Here is a 16,717-nt window from a genome sequence, read left to right as displayed (position 1 = left end):
GGCATGAAGGTTTGTTGGGTCTATGAGGAGATACATGCAAATTTCATGGTTTCATATTTTGTTTTTTTGCTGTTTTTACGGGTGTTTTTAAAAATGTGTTTGTGTGTGTGTGTGTGTGTATATATGTATATATAAAGGAAACAACTTTTATTGTTCTAAGATAACCTTTCATTAAACATGAATTTACATAATTTGCTTCCAGGATGTGTGTATCCTAGAAAGTACCAATAATTATTTTTAAAATTTTGCACCACGGTGGAGACGGATGGAAGTCTAGTGAGTAGAATGTCCTGTTGAGGATTCATGGTTTGAGTCCTGTTGCTGCAGAAAAACAACAACAACGTTCTTCTTACTGTTGGGGCTGTGGGTACTACTATTCAGTGAAACAACAGTTGGCAGTGGTGCTGTTGTCTAACGAAATTCCTGCTTCTCAATTCAAGCATTTTGCTCTCTGGGTAAAAACTTATGAAATAACTTAAACCCGATTTAAGCCCACAGCCACTGAGGGGGTCACTTTAGGAGATGTTTATGTAAATAACCGATTTGTAAGCTTTATTAAGTGTTGATGTTGGTACTTCTATCTTAATTTTATAATACAAGTTGCTGTAAAAAGCTATGCTTAATTTTCAGTAAAACTTTAAATTTAGCACCTGAAAAACATACCACGATGTGCGTATAAACTTTACTAACCTACAACTAAGATCATTCAGTAGAAAAGCGATAATTTTATGTATTTACACGGTTAGAATCGGGGTTATATCTCTGCTATGGACACAGCAGATAGTGAATAAACAAAATGTACAACTCGGTGAACTTTAGATTGAAACAATCAATTTGATGATTTATTCATAGTTAAGGTAACAGTTATTTCGGTTTTAATGACTGATACTTTATAATTTAACTACGTAGATTTCGAAAATATTTACAACAAATATAACAGTATGTTCGGGTCATTTACGCGTAAGAACGTTTTACACATCGGTGTGATAAAAATCTTACTTAGATCAAATTTACAACAAATATGACATATGTTTGGGTCATTTACACAACTTCTCGTTGGCATAGTAACGAATAATGAACTTCGAAAATAATACATAATGTCACAGTGCACAGACAAACATAAACTGTCCAGAAATGACAATTCGTGCTGTCTCTTAACTGTTTATATACTAGGGGCGGGTTTCTCGTGGGTTCTAGAACGATCGATAAGACACTCACTTCGTTAGCTCCAAGTATTCGATTTCAACGTCTTCCACGATTATGTTACAGTTGGATTGTCAAATAGAAGAATTGTCTGTATATGCACATAATATTATTCAGACTGAAAATCCATCTTCACGGTAAATGAACTCGTGTAAACTCGCTAGGGAGAAGTGTCTGTGTTCTTAAAATACTGAGCCTAATCAATGTTAGGTCGTGACTTCAAACTTTCGGTTAAAATCAATTAATAAATTCTGGTACAAGAGAAAGTTGGCTGTGCGATGTTGAAATTAGGGCAGGAAGAACTGATTCTTTAGAGGGGTGGTCTGTCGAAACGATACATAACCCACTGGGAACATTGGTCAAGTGTAGCAGCACTTCCATCCACTTAACTAGTTTATAATGTAACAAATGAGAGGATATTTCGTTTGTTTTAACGAAAAGCTACAAAATGGGCTGTCTGAGCTATGCCCACCGTCGAAAAGCGAACCTGGTCTGTTAACTTAACGTCGACACATCAAGGAAATGATTGCTTATTACTAATTATAAAACCCTCGGGGATTGTCAAAAAATTAGAATAGCGTATAATAATAGAATTCAATGTTAAAAATATAATACTGTGTCATGACAAAAATATAGTTAATTATAACTACGTTTTCATCAGTTTGGGAAGGAACGTTCACACCACAACAACTGTTGTTGTAACATATGGCTTATGGATATGGCGAATATAATGTGTTTTAAATACTACTATCATACATTCTTATAATTCTTGAAAATCATTAAGAAAGTATACAAATAATGTTTAAAAATTATAATCGACCTAAAACTAATGTCTTATGACAAGTGAATTAACTATTAAGTTTAGCTTTGTTTTGTTAAACAAAAGCATGGGATTCGATTAAGTAAATTAGTTTCTCTTTTTGAATTTTGCATAAAGATGCATGAGGGCTATCTGCGTTAGCCGTCCCTAATTTTGAAGTTATATAGACTAGAGAGAAAGCAGCTAGCTCTTGGGCTACCTTTTATTAAGAAATAGTCATACTAACCGTCACAGTATAACGTATCCATGGTTGAAAGGAGGAATGTGTTTAGTTACGGGATTCGAACTTGGAACCTTCACACTGCGAGTCGAGAGCCCCTAACCAACAAGCCATGCCGGGCGTAAGTAGTTGGAATATTCTAGATTTTATTTTAAATTGAACTTCATTATGCATAAAATAATGGTTTAGACTTCTATAAAACAGTCTATTAATATAATACTTAAAAAAATATAGAAAAAATAGATTTTCCAATAAAAACTAATAAATGATGCAACCGATAAAAATATTCTGTTACTAATGTTATGTAATTATTTGTATCTGTGTTTCACATCTTATTCATTACACAGTCCTGCAAATTTAAACGTCATAAAAGTTGTTTTGATAACTGATGTTCTGTAGTGCAGCTACACAGATTTCGAAAATAATATTCATTTTTTTTTCTGTCACGTAAGGATTTTTTTTTTTTTAAATGGGGAAGAAAAACAAACTCTTACTTATATCAAATTATTATTTTGTTACCTCAATGAACATATTTTAGTTTGGGTTCCAGAACGATCGATAAGACTCTCACGTCGCGATTGGTCGAGAGAAATCTATAGCCAGTGGTTGACAACATTTTGAACATAAAATGTGACCCGATTTTAATGAACATGATCCACTTACGTAAAAGTAAATATGAAGTTTTATGAAAAATCCGTACGCGTTGGAGAAAGATGGATATCGTTTTCGGATTCAGCGTACAGGAATTACAGTAGAGCGTAAAAAATATCATGATAATAAAACCATCGCAGGCCTATATTATCTGAGGAGAATATTTAATTCAACTTCAACTTAACTTCTTGTTAAAATCTGGTTGTGTTTTGGTATTTAAACAGCACATTACGTGACCCATGGAATAAACGGACAGGTCAGACATTTCAAGTTTAAGGCACAGCCGTCCCTAATCTAGAACTCCTGACCATAGGGGAAAGCAAGAAATTCAGCACCACATACAGCCGAAACAACAACTCTTGATTATAACTTCTGTAACAAACGAGCTGAGTGGAGTATTTTAAACTCGAACATTGAACCTTCTGATTAGCAGCCCGGATCGTTAACTTTAAGCTATCCCGAATCAATAAACGATCAATTAATATACGAAGTGTGCTAATATATAATGTTATACCTTGTAATTATGGATAAAAAAAAGTTTGATTATTAAAGCCTCAGTAAATTTTTTTTTTTTGGCAAAAGCCCGAAATATCGGGTTCACAAAAATTTATTTATTCGAGTGTGTGAGATCGTCAAAGAAGTGTCCAGTAAAGTGAAACTTGTTGTTTTTTAAGCAGGGGATTGGAACCCGCAATTTTACCACTGAACTTCCGCGTGCAAAATGAAATACTTATTAGTCATTACGTATTTATTAGAATATTTGTAGTTGCTAATACATTCCGACAGAGATTGTTATTAATATGTTGAACACAGTGGAGGTAGTGGTTTCGACACTTCAAATGGTTTAAATAAAAAAATTAAATCTTATAATGAAAAGTAGGATATTTGGGTTTAAAATTCGAGGGGCGTTTCGAGTACTAGTAAACCTTCCTTCGCCCTCCTAGCGGGATTATAAAAAAATATAAATAAATAAATATACGACAAAATAAATAAAATAAAAATAACCAATTAAGCAAGCTATAGTAGCATTTATGATGCTTACGAGTTTAACATATACTAGTAAAATCACATCCAATCTGACAGAAAAGCCCGGTGGTAATCTGAGGATCGAAGGTTTCAATCCACGTCTCACCAAATATGCTCGCCCTTTCAGCCGTTATTCTGTGACACTCAATCCCATTATTCGTTGGTAAGAGTTGACGGTAGGTGATGATAACTAGCTGCTGCTTTCCTTCTGTTGTTTGACTGTTGAATTGGTAATGACCAACGCAGATATCCCTCGCGTAGCTTCGCGTAGATAGTTCAAAACAAACAAATAAACTTGGCAGTAAGTTTGATTGTTGTGTTTTTGAATCCTTTACTGGTTTACTTAATTAACCTCATCCGTTATTCTTCAATATACTTTATGGATAAACTTTTACTATTCTTGCTTTTGGCTGAAAGTTATATTTATATCTCCTCATTTTCTGTTAAATTTTGCGACTTCTTTCTGGTGGGATTCCGTTTTCTGATGTTTTTCCTGGGTGTCACAGAACGAGCGTTCAGGTGATTGGCTGGTTTCTCCGACTAACGTGACAAAACTTCCTTTTAACGGGAATCCTTCAATAAATGATGACGCACTCCCGGTTTGTATCTTAATAACCTTTCAAAAAGAAACTATTCGTTCTTCTAAAGCCATATGGCTGTGTGGATCTTTATAAAGAAATCTATAAGATAAATCATTCAGATAAATTAAGTTAGCTAAGTACCGTATTAATATACCAGTAAGGTCGTTCAAACGTGGAATTTTCCGGATGAAATAGCCAGCATATAATGTTCACTTATATAGAGAACATTTTTGGTGTATTTGCTAACCATTCTAAGTTTTATTTGAACAAGACACTCCTTGACCAAATAAAACTCGCGCACACACATTTATAATTATTATTATTTAATTGGAGATAGAGAACCGTGGTTAAAATGCTTAATTTAAACGCCCCCCGCTAGTACAGCGGTATGTCTCCGGATTTACAACGCTAAAATCAGGGGTTCGATTCCCCTCGGTGGGCTGAGCAGATAGCCTTTGTGGCTTTGCTAAAAGAAAAACACACAAACGCACTTAATTTAAATAACAAACAAGTAAGGTTAGTACGTTAATGTCAAGTGACACGTAACGTAAAAAGAGAAACAAACGCAGAATGAACCGAATTTCCATCCACCAAAGTAACTACGCGGAACTAAGTTTCGTCTGTACACCACATCTAGATTTTGTTTGCTTACATAAAAATACACAGTAGGTTGTCCCCACTGTGTCCACATCGAGTATCAAACATTACATTTTTTTTTGGGGGGGGGAGGTGAGTGGACGTGCATGTCATAGGAAATGGTGCGTCTGATTACGTTCGTCTTTCCGAGCACGTGAATAGGCACGTATTTATGTGCGAGTTCGTATGTACTAAGTGAAAGTAGGAAACGTTTCGTTTTTACATCTCTCTGTGCATTTATTTGTGTATACGTTTCGTCACGCAACAACGTATAAGTAGTTAAATGTTGAGGACGGGTGACTTGTTGAAACAACGATTTACTATTATTTACACCAAGAGCTGCACACAAAAAATGAATTGTTTCTTATTTCTTAATTATGTGACTTATTTTAAGGTAGCAAAAGTTATTCCATAAAATAACTAAAATATAATTATCCGATACTTCAAAATCAGAGGCAAGTGAATGAGTTGTTAGCATTACGGGCTGCGTATCTGAAGGTCCAGGGTTCTAGCCGCAGTATGCTGTTGATTGTGCCCTACACTTTCAGCATGGGGATGTTATAACTGTTACATATCATAATATATCTTGGACGAGTCTCCGATTTATTGTGTTCCATGCATTACGTGTTACTATTTCAAATAGTCGGAAATTTGAACTAAGAAACTAATTGTATGTTAATGTGTATCAAATTTACGATATTTGCCGACACACACGTTTGAGACGCAATTTTCTTTCTTAACACAACTATATTTTAATATATAAACAAAAATTCAATTTATGGTAACGGTTATTACAAATAATTATTTATGTGCAAAAGATTTACAAACTCGCAAATAATATTCAGTCTTCTATCTGGTCTGAAACATATTTTATCGACGGTCCAAGTCCACGACGAACAAATTACTTTTATGTTGATACACAGATATACTTAATTTGACGGGAGTGCTGTCTGGCTCTGTTCTTATTTGGCATAACGCTGTTTAGAATTTTACTTTTCCTGACGAAAATATTTAATGCCTTCGTAGAAACACGAACGTTCGAAGTTAATTCTCTAAAGTTGAACGGTTCGTAATGTTCAAAATCTATAAATGCCCCTGGTCAAATTCTATAGTTTTCCGATTACTAAGCGTTAATCACAATTGTAGCTTCCGAGGCTTATGGCATACTGACTGTAGCTGATCAACAATATAAAAATGTCTCTTGGTGTCTTCTGATAGTTTGCTTTTATATACTAATCACCCGAGATTCTCGAACGTTCAACAATTTTCGAAGACATTCTAGTATTTTCGTAAACCCCATATTGATTCTTGCTACCTAGAATCTTCTACAAATTTAGAGAAAAGACCGGATTTGTGCAATACACGTCATATGCATATACAATACTATACTGAATCAAACATAGGTATTAAACTAAATGTATAACAGTAAATCTGTTACATAGCCGTGACCGTCAATACCACTATTACGTTAAGTACAGCCGCATAACAGATAGCGTTTGTTACTTATTGTTTTGACCTCTCTGGTCAGCAGTTCCGAATTAGGGCTTGAAAGATCTTTGACCGGACCTTGGAGCCAATGTTGAAATTACCAAATCATTACTTAAACGTTTCTGTTCCTATTGACTGGGTAACTAAACCAAATCCTCGACTTCGAATTTGCAAAACTGAAACTTAGAAAAAGGGAGCCAGACTCAGCCGAAACGTTACGGTAACAAAAAAAAAAATTTATAAGACAGATTAAGTTCTGATTTAGGCTGTTATATTTAATTAATTACATGAAAGCGAATCATCCAGGTAACAAGTAATACGAGCTTCATACTTTCGGGGCTAGATTCGTACGAACTTTGTCAAAAATATCGCGAGATTCTTACCTCACGAATGGCCGGCATGACTAGGTGGTTAAAGCGCTCGACGCGTAATCTGAGGGTTACCGGTTTGAATCCCCGTCACACCAGACATACTCTCCCTTTCAGCCATGGGGACGTTATAATGTAACGGTAAATCCCACTGTTCGTCGGTAAAAGAGTAACCTAAGAGTTGGCCGTGGGTGTTGATGACCTAGCTACCTTCCCTCTAGTCTTACACTGCTAAATTAGGAATGGCTAACTCGCGTAGTTTTGCACGAAATTAAAAGAAAAGAAAAACTTGTGTCGCTAAACTAAACGAATCTTATTAGCCAGATAATTTGTAATTTGTGAATTAATGTACTATTTGAACTATTTAGGGTTCATTTCAGTATAAATAGTATGACAATAATGAAGAAACAAATAACAATAGTAATAAAAATAAGAGAAATACCATCATTGTAATCTTCGTGCAATTAATGAATGCGGTTTTATATCTTTAGAATGGAATAGCGATTATTAAATGATAGGACTATAGCACGTGAGGAAAAACCAGTGGACGCCAGCTCTGGGCATCAGCAATGACGTCAGACTTTACGTTACCGCAACAACATTATCTTAAATCTGAAACTGATGAAGAAATCTTTCTTTGCAAAAGGTTTTTGATGAAGACATAATGCTATTCGTAATTTTTTATAAGACGTAAGTGCCTATAAACAACGTTCATTGAGAATTTGGAAACTGAAATTATGAATATTAGTTCGATTTTGTCTCTCTTTCTCTGTTTTATGAGAATTTGTAAGTGCCTCCCCATCGATTCAGTGAAACTCCATACCATATTTGGTGAAGGCCCATACCATATTTGGTGAATCTCCATGTCACGTTTGGTGAAACTCCATGTCACATTTCGTGTTAGTCAAGCAACAAAGGGAGAAATGGTGGTAAAAAACGTGAAAAGGCCCATAAAACCTGCAAAGCTAAGAGTTCGAAAGTGAAAATTTGTATGTATCCCCGCAAAATGACCTAATAAGCTTCCTTACCAATTTTGGTGAATATCCTTCCACACTCTGCGAAGTAGTTACATGAACGTACAACAGATATATAGATATGTTCAGTCATTTCTTTTCTGGTAACCCCATCACGGCTCTATTACCTACGGTCACGAAAGATCTATTTGTTTTGCAATTGTCGTTTACCAACTGAACTTTTGCTTTTATTTTTACATGCTCGATTGAATTGTTCATTTTAGTTTTCATCTAAGGATAAATGTCTAGCTAAATAAATACAAGAAAAATAGCATTTTCTTCGAAATAGTTTATTTGGAAAAAAAAACATAGAAGAATATTATTATTTTCCCATGTGTTTTGAAAATTAATAATAGCTACATGATAACTTATAATGCTTACACGGTTTTCTGTCTGCTTAAACAATATTTGGTTGAAAAAATATAAACATTATAAAAACAGAGTAAATTAAAATTGCCAATATATGCGCCTGGCTAACTGGCCAGAGGAGAGCCAACTGTTAAGTATCATCCGCTGCCACAACTGCATTGTCTGGTTCTTTAAGTCAGACACTCCCATTGGCTGTCACTACTTAAACCTTGGACCCTCCGGGATGTAACCCTGAACGATAACCATTAGGCCGTGCCAGATGTAAAACAATTATTTTTGTTTCAATACTACAACAGTGTAGTCCTATAAAATATGTTGTTTATTTGTAAGCTCTTTACTAAGTAATTACTGGTTGTTTTATTTTCCGTCAGTTGTAGCTATCTTGCTTTATTGATGTAACCCTACAAGTTTTAATACCTCGATAGAGATACACGCTCTATGTACATTGTATTATTATTATTATTATTATATGTTGTTATCATGTGTTCTGTCTTAAATGTTCTCTTTTTTGTTAACGTTTCTGTAATTTCATCTGTATCTTTCTGGAAGGCAAGTGTAATAATCACGTGTGTATATGTTTGGAATAGAAGGAAATTATCATGTGTGCTGTAGGTAAGATAGAAGTACGGATTTTCTGTGATTTAACACCGGAAGGAATAAAAATCATTTCTTAGATAAACCAGGTGAGGATAAAGTGTAATCTCTCACGTGATATATTACTTTTACAAAAAACGTAAGACTTGTAGAATTTATCAACGATACACATTGGTTTAAGTCGTTGTACAGAAATATAGTGTACATACAGCATGACTGATTGGTTACATCTGTGTCGTTCTCAGGAAGCAGGAATTCTACACTTCATAATGTTCTAGTGAGAAACGTTCATCTTCAGATGAACAGAAATAAAAAAACCGAAGTTCAAAAAAGTTAATTCTTGTCTTGCTGGTTATAGAGCTCTTAAAACATACTTGGCCCGGCATGGCCAGGTGGTTAAGGCACTCGACTCGCAATCCGAGGGTTACGGGTTCGAATCTTCATCACACCAAACATGCTTTCCCTTATATAATATGGCATTATAATATGACGGTTCCCACTATTCGTTGGTAAAAAGAGTAGCCCAAGAGTTGGCGGTGTGTGGTAATGACTAGCTGTCTTCCCTCTAGTCTTACACTGCTAAATTAGGGACGGCTAGCGCAGATAGCCCTCGTGCAGCTTTGCGCGAAAATTCAAAAAACAAACGTACTTAACACACAAATTTGAATAATTTATTCCCCAGTCCTTTACACTAGTGTTGTAACAGAACAACAAACAATTCCTGCAGTACACGGTCCTTGCTGGCCGTAAACAATATCAAAACAGGCAGATATTTTGAGAGTCAGTTCATCTCTTAAAACACACAGTTCTTCATCATTTGAATTTAAAAAAAAAGGATATTAAAGAAATTAATTTATTTATTCATTCACTTTACAATCCATGGCCAGGTGGTTAAGGTACTGACTCGTAATCCGAGGGCTGCAGGTTCGAATCCCGTCACACCAAACATGCTCGCCCTTTAGCCGTGTGTTATAATATGTCGGTCAGTCCCACTATTCGTTAATAAAGAGTAGCCCAACAGTTAGCGGTGGGTGGTGATGAGTATCTGCCTTCCCTCTAGTCTTACACTGCTTAATGAGAGATGGCTAGCGCAGATAGCCCTCGTGTAGGTTTACACGAAATTTAAACCAAACCAAAACATACAATACGCGAAATTAGTGTTGTGTGTTAAAAATCTCAGATTCGGAATACGTTTCAGTCTTTAAGACTAGAAGTTAGCGTTTCCAGATTGTGAAGTCGTATATACGTGGTTGCCGTCCCGTTACCGTAAGCAAGTGGCTTGCATTTTGGGGGCAGCTACGCAGTATAAGAGAGTGACAGCGAAATTCCACTAATTAATCAACAAGAGTAACCCAAGAGTCGGCGGCTGTTGTTTTTTTACTTGCTGCCTTCCTTCCATTGTATCCATTCAGAACTATAAGTTTGGGCTTTGGCTTAATTGTAAGCGTGTCAAGCTGTAAGTATGAGGATCCAAACTCGTATCCCGTTACCTAAAAATCCCGCTTCGCACTTTGGGTTCGTGGGTGTGTCACAGTAAAATCTCAGAATTTGATTATAATTTCCAAAGAGTTGGTGGCGGAATTGCTGACTAGCTACCATCCCTCCGATCTTTCGTTTCAAAACTATGGACGCCCAGAGCAGATAATTTCTTAACAAAAAATAAAGGATGTCTATGTTCAGATAGTCTTTGTATATTTTGCGCTAAAACCGCGACACAAACGGAATAAACAGACCATTAAGGATCGATACAGAATCTATCCAGTATATTAGCTGAACGCTTATTTATACCAGATTATAAAGTCTATAACTTTAATACCAACCCAGCAGGAGTAAGTTACAAACGTTCTGGAACATCAAAATAAATTAGATATTTTTAAACGTTCCATCAAACTTATTGCATCAAGAGATAACTGTAGCCATTTTAGGCCCGTTAGGCCAGGTGATTAGGGGATCTTTACTCGCAGTTTGAGGGTCGCGAACTCAAATCCCTATTCCACCAAACATGCTCGTCTTTTCAGCGGGAACTTTGTTATATTACGAACGTTCCCACCATTCTTTGATAAAAGAGTAGTCCAAGAGTTGGTGGTGGGTGCTGATGACTAGCTGCCTTCTCTGTAGTCTTACACTACTAAATTTGGGACGGCTAACGCAGATAACCCTCGTGTAGCGTTGCGCGAAATTCAAACCAAACCAATTCGTCATATCGACACGGCACACAATTTAAGTTTTGCTTTCCACTATCTCTAATGTGAAAGAAGCGTTTCAACTGATAATAAAGTGGTAAACAACGATTTATTAGCATAATGAAGTACAGTTTAACTTGGGACACGTGCTACATGTTTTGACAAAACACTGATTTGTCTTTTTTACAAATTTATTATTTATTATATTAACAGGTGTTTTTATACACACGTTTCAACTAAAATCTTGGTTACTGGTTGACTATTTTCAGTCCTATGAGACACATGATTAAAAACAAAAACAATTCATACACACCCACCATCCCCAATTTTGAACCAAAGAGAAGGAGAGAGAGGAAAAACCAGTCAGCAGTACCCATCGCCTACACAACTACTCCTAACTGAATATTAAGATTGACTGTCACTCTAATAACGCGCCTATAACAAGCATGAACCTTTCAGATCCTCACCACGGAACGCTATACGGACCTAATCGATTTGATAATCCGTATAAAGGCTCCATCTTGTTCTGGTTCACCGGAAAGTGAATAGTATACATCTATTTCCTACCTTTAATTATAACGTTACTACATTAAAGACAGAGTGGGATCGCTAGAGCTAACGTGAAACACGAGCTAGAGGAGGGCTACGTGAGTTAATCCAACCTAATTTAACAGTGAAAAACTAAAGGGAAGGCAGGTAGTCATCACCACCCCCCTGCTAACTCTTGGGATACTATTTTATCAAGGAATAGCGAGATTAATTGTCACATTATAACGTCCTACGGCTGAAAGGACTATAATTTTTGGCGGGGCAGGGATTCGAACCCGTGATCCGCAGATTGCGAGCCAAACACCTTAACCTCCCGCTGATGCCAGAGCGCGACATGAGGTAATGTAGAGTTTTTTTTTTTATATTAATTAGATTAGAATAATGTCATTTATTCCAAATTGGCAAACACTTTGATAATAAATGAATTATATTACGCCTTGCTGTGGCTAAGATAAATATTGTTTGATTTCGTTCGCTCTTGGCTATTTCGTCACAGTAATCGAGCCTCGAATTTTAGTGTAGAAGTTAAGCTTGCAGCTAAGCCACCGGGTCGCACGCGTACACACTGTAAGAGTTATACCATCGAGTCTGTTAGTTGGTTTTGTATTTAAGCACAGAGCTACATATTGGTCTGTCTATGTTCATTCCTTCTCAAATATTGAAACGTGAATCATAGGGTTATTAGACTTCACAGTTGCCACAGCGTCACCGCCGAGAATCGCATTCTTTCAAAGAGACTGATCAATATGAATTATTTCTGTAGTTTTAGAACTGATGCTTTTTATTTATAACTTGCATACACGGACCATTTAAAAATATTTCTCTGATATTATTGGCTCTTCCGTAAATACTCTTACCCCTAAACTATTTTTATCGTATCATACTTCTAATTTCTTCTTGAAGAAAGCCTAGGTTAAAAAATACAGTATTACTAATTATGGATTGAATCATTAAGTTTACAGGCTATAACTTCCTTGTATTAATTCCTTGAAAAGGGTGTGGTTTGTTTGGAAGTAATCGCAGATACACAATTAGCTATCTGTGCTCTGTTCACCACAGGTATCGAAACCCGGTTTCTAGCGATGGGAGTCCGTAGACATACCCGCTGTGTCACTGGATGAGAGACCTTGGAAAAGGGAACTGGTGGTGTTTTGTCTTGACTTTTATACTAAACTGTACTACATGAGAAAAACAAAAACAAAACCCTTCATATCGTTATATCGCGCAGGCGCAACGTTTTTGTTTCATTTATTTACTTTGCTATTTAAAATATTGTTCGCTTCTAATACACTTTTAGTTGTTTTTGCTTTCTCAAATCTAATTAATTTCCAATTTAATTAACGAAGACAATTCTTCCCCGATGTTTAATTTATAAACAATGTTTAAAAACGTCGTTAGAAGGCATGGTTGTAATCATAGTTAATTAAAGACAAACCGCAGTTCGGGTGTCTGGAGATTTCGGTTACCTCGGTAATCATTGACGGCTTTGAGTAACGTGCCTGGCGAGCCTTTAAGGCACACAGAGATGAGAGATTTCGCAGGAATTTATAACTTTCTACCTAGCCCGGCATGGCCAGGTGTGTTAAGGCGTTCGATTCCTAATCTGATGATCGCAGGGTTCGAATCCCCGTCGCACCAAACATGCTCGTCCTTTCAGCCGTGGGGGCGTTATAATGCTATAGTCGATCCCACTATTCTTTGGTAAAAGAATAGTTCAGGAGTTGGTGGTGGGTGGTGATGATTAGCTGCCTTCCCTCTAGTCTTACACTGCTAAATTAGGGACGGCTAGCGCAGATAGCCCTCGTGTAGCTTTGTACGAAATTCAAAAACAAACTTTCTTCCATTTTCATGGCCCACAGCCGTTCTAGAATTATTAAAAAAAGAAATAGCAATATACATGAACATTGCCCTGGAAAGGGCCAGAGTTAGGGTTATGCTTATCACTCTGGCTCTCTGTATTTACTTTAAATATATTAATTAATAAGTCCACTCAAACAATGTAAAGGAAGGAGAAAGAGGTCTAGTGTACCTGACCCTCCTGGGTATACAAATTTATATACCCAAACACCTGGAGAGAGAGAGAGATGGCACAGTCGTTCGTGTTCACCGCACGAAGAGTTACAAGTCATAACAGTTGTGTCAAAATAAAATTTCCATTACAGCTAACGTAATTTGTAGTTTTCAGCTATAAGAGTGTTTATATCATGCGTCATTGAATTTTAACATACATTGACACCTGTTTTATCTGTTGTTGTTTTTGTTGCATCAAACTTAATTAATAAAGCATTGTTTGTCATTAAGCGCAAAGTTATACGATGAGCTAGCTATCTGTGCTCTGCCCAACAGAGATATCGAAACCCAATCGTTATTGTTGTAAGCCTGCAAAGTTGCCTCTGAGGGGCAAAACTAAGACAGCAGTTTTAGTCGGTGCCGACCTCCATTTGAAACTTCCCGATTTTTAGCGGACCCAATATAGTAAATTGATGGAGTAGTAAGGTTTAAAAACAGCAGGATAGAAGGTTATGGTATATATGTGTGTATTTATAGATAGACAACCATATAGTAGGTAGATAGGTAAATTACTAAATATGATTTTTTATATTATTTCTCCAAGGGAATAAGACGGATTTACCTGTGTAATATCTTGGTTATATTGTTGCTACACGTGGATTATTCATAAATGTACTGAGTTTGAAGTTCAGCCCAGATGTGGGGTTCTTAATAAACAGTCACGTGTGGTCAGGGCTAATACAGACGTGTATGCTTCTGTACTTAGTCAGACCATACGTATGATCAGGGCTAATACAGACGTGTCTGCTTCTGTATTTAGTCAGACCACACGTATGGTCAGGGCTAATACAGACGTGTCTGCTTCTGTATTTAGTCAGACCACAAGATGAGTCATTATTCGTGTCTTCACGAGCCTGGCTACTAAACGTGTTCAAAAAGCTAGAGAATAAACCCTTATGACTTGACATTTTGGACACTGCTGGTAGAGTTTGAAGTTAACAATGGACCTGAGTCGTCCTGGTGATATTTTTGTGTAGTTTTTTTTTTTTAACCACAGTTGCTGTAGTATGGATGTCAGGGCAAGAGGAAAGACTGAGAATTATAAGTTGTTGGTAAATAAATAATGTTATTAATTTTAAGATCACACAATTGTTTTAGCATTTTTTCCCGCGTGTCATGTTTGATGTGTTCAGATTCTTCACATCTTTTATAAAAAAAACACAAAACAACAAGAACTTTTTGTGGTGGTTAACTTGCATCATTAATGGTCAACAGTAACCTGAAATATCACGAGTGTGGTTTAAGTAAGACTGTTTTCTATGATTAAATATCCTACTGTTTGCTGAGCTGCTCCATGAAGCTAACGATTGTTCTGTTAATGCTAACTTAGGCAGGATTAAACTGTTATGGAATAGTACAATACATGATAAATGTATTGTTGGCATCTGTAGCAGGTGTTAACACAGAGAGATAGACGGTCAATGTATTCCAAGGAATTTCAGCAAGTATCGAATTACAGTTAATAGGCTGGGGCAGGAAGTTATCAGTTCCATTGATAACAGCTAGACACGTAATTACAACAATGTATACCTTCTACCTCACTAGGTGACTAAGAGAGATTTGTTTGTTTTTGGTTTTTGAATTTTGCACAAAGCTACTCGAGGGCTATCTGTGCTAGCCGTCCCTAATTTAGCAGTGTAAGACTAGAGGGAAGGCAGCTAGTCATCACCACCCACCGCCAACTCTTGAGCTACTCTCTTACCAACGAATAGTGGGATTGACCGTCACATTATGACGCCCACACGGCTGAAAGGCATGTTTGGCGCGACGGGGATGCGAACCCGCGACCCTCAGATTACCACGCCTTAACACGCTTGGCCATGCCGTGCCGAGAGATTTGTTAGTAATTAATGTGTAGTGAAGGAATAGGAATATAATATTATTGTATACTTACTCTAAGAGATGATTAGGATACCGCATTTCTAGCCGCGGCATAGCGGCTCATAGAATGGCTCTGAGTTTTTATATTTTCCGTGTTAAAAATGTAGCTTATACCAACGTCATCTCTTGACCGATTTGAGATCTAGTTACAGTTTTGGACTCAGGAGGTCAAAACGCTTTCGATTGATGTATTTGATCACGTCCAAGATATTTCAAATTTAGTTTACTCCAAACCTGCATAAAATAATTTCAATTTTAGGGTAGGCTGGTAGAGATCCTGATGAATAATACAACTGTAATGGGTTTATCCGCGCCTCACGCTTGGTTTCGCTGTCGCACAAAATATAACCAACGAAAGGGTTTGTTTTGTTTTTCTTATAGCAAAGCCACATCGGGCTATCTGCTGAGCCCAACGAGGGGAATCGAACCCCTGATTTTAGCGTTGTAAATCCGGAGACTTACCGCTGTACTAGAGGGAGGCTCCAATGAAAGGGAGAAAAAAAAAAGTCTCGCGGATTAATTTATTCTAATTCTGCATTAGGAGAATTTCACATTCCGCGACTATTGCAGATTCCTTTTTGCTTATATCTATAGTAAGATCTGACTAGAAACGATGGACTAGATTCTAGTTATATTAGCATGTCTACAGTTAGATGCAATAGATAGTGCTTTTCTAATTTGCATGGGGATTCATTAGTATGATCTTTCTACTAATGTGAGGTTCTTTTCCATTTCGACAGTTCCCCCTGCGATGCTAAACAAGTTAAGAAAATGTTAGTTTAAAGATAAACTAATGATAAGCGCCATTTTACCCACAAGATACACATGAGTGAATCGTAAGTCTCTACAAGGGTGCAATAAAAGAGACACTGAGTCCGAGGGTACAAAGAGTCGGGATTAGTTCCAGCCTGTAGCTCGTTTTCCCTAAGTAATTTAATAGACTTAGTTCCAGTGAGACAAATACGTCTGAATTTTGTCTTTACCAAATCGTTCTTAATACGTGTACGTGGATGATCGTCTGTTATTGATCATAGACTGGTTTCCTCTACCATGTTGATGTAACGT

This window comes from Tachypleus tridentatus, chromosome 4 (genome assembly GCF_004210375.1).
Source record: "Tachypleus tridentatus isolate NWPU-2018 chromosome 4, ASM421037v1, whole genome shotgun sequence".
In the NCBI taxonomy this organism is placed as follows: Eukaryota; Metazoa; Arthropoda; class Merostomata; order Xiphosura; family Limulidae; genus Tachypleus; species Tachypleus tridentatus.
The sequence above is the reverse complement of the archived record's forward strand: the minus strand, read 5'-3'. Positions refer to the sequence as shown.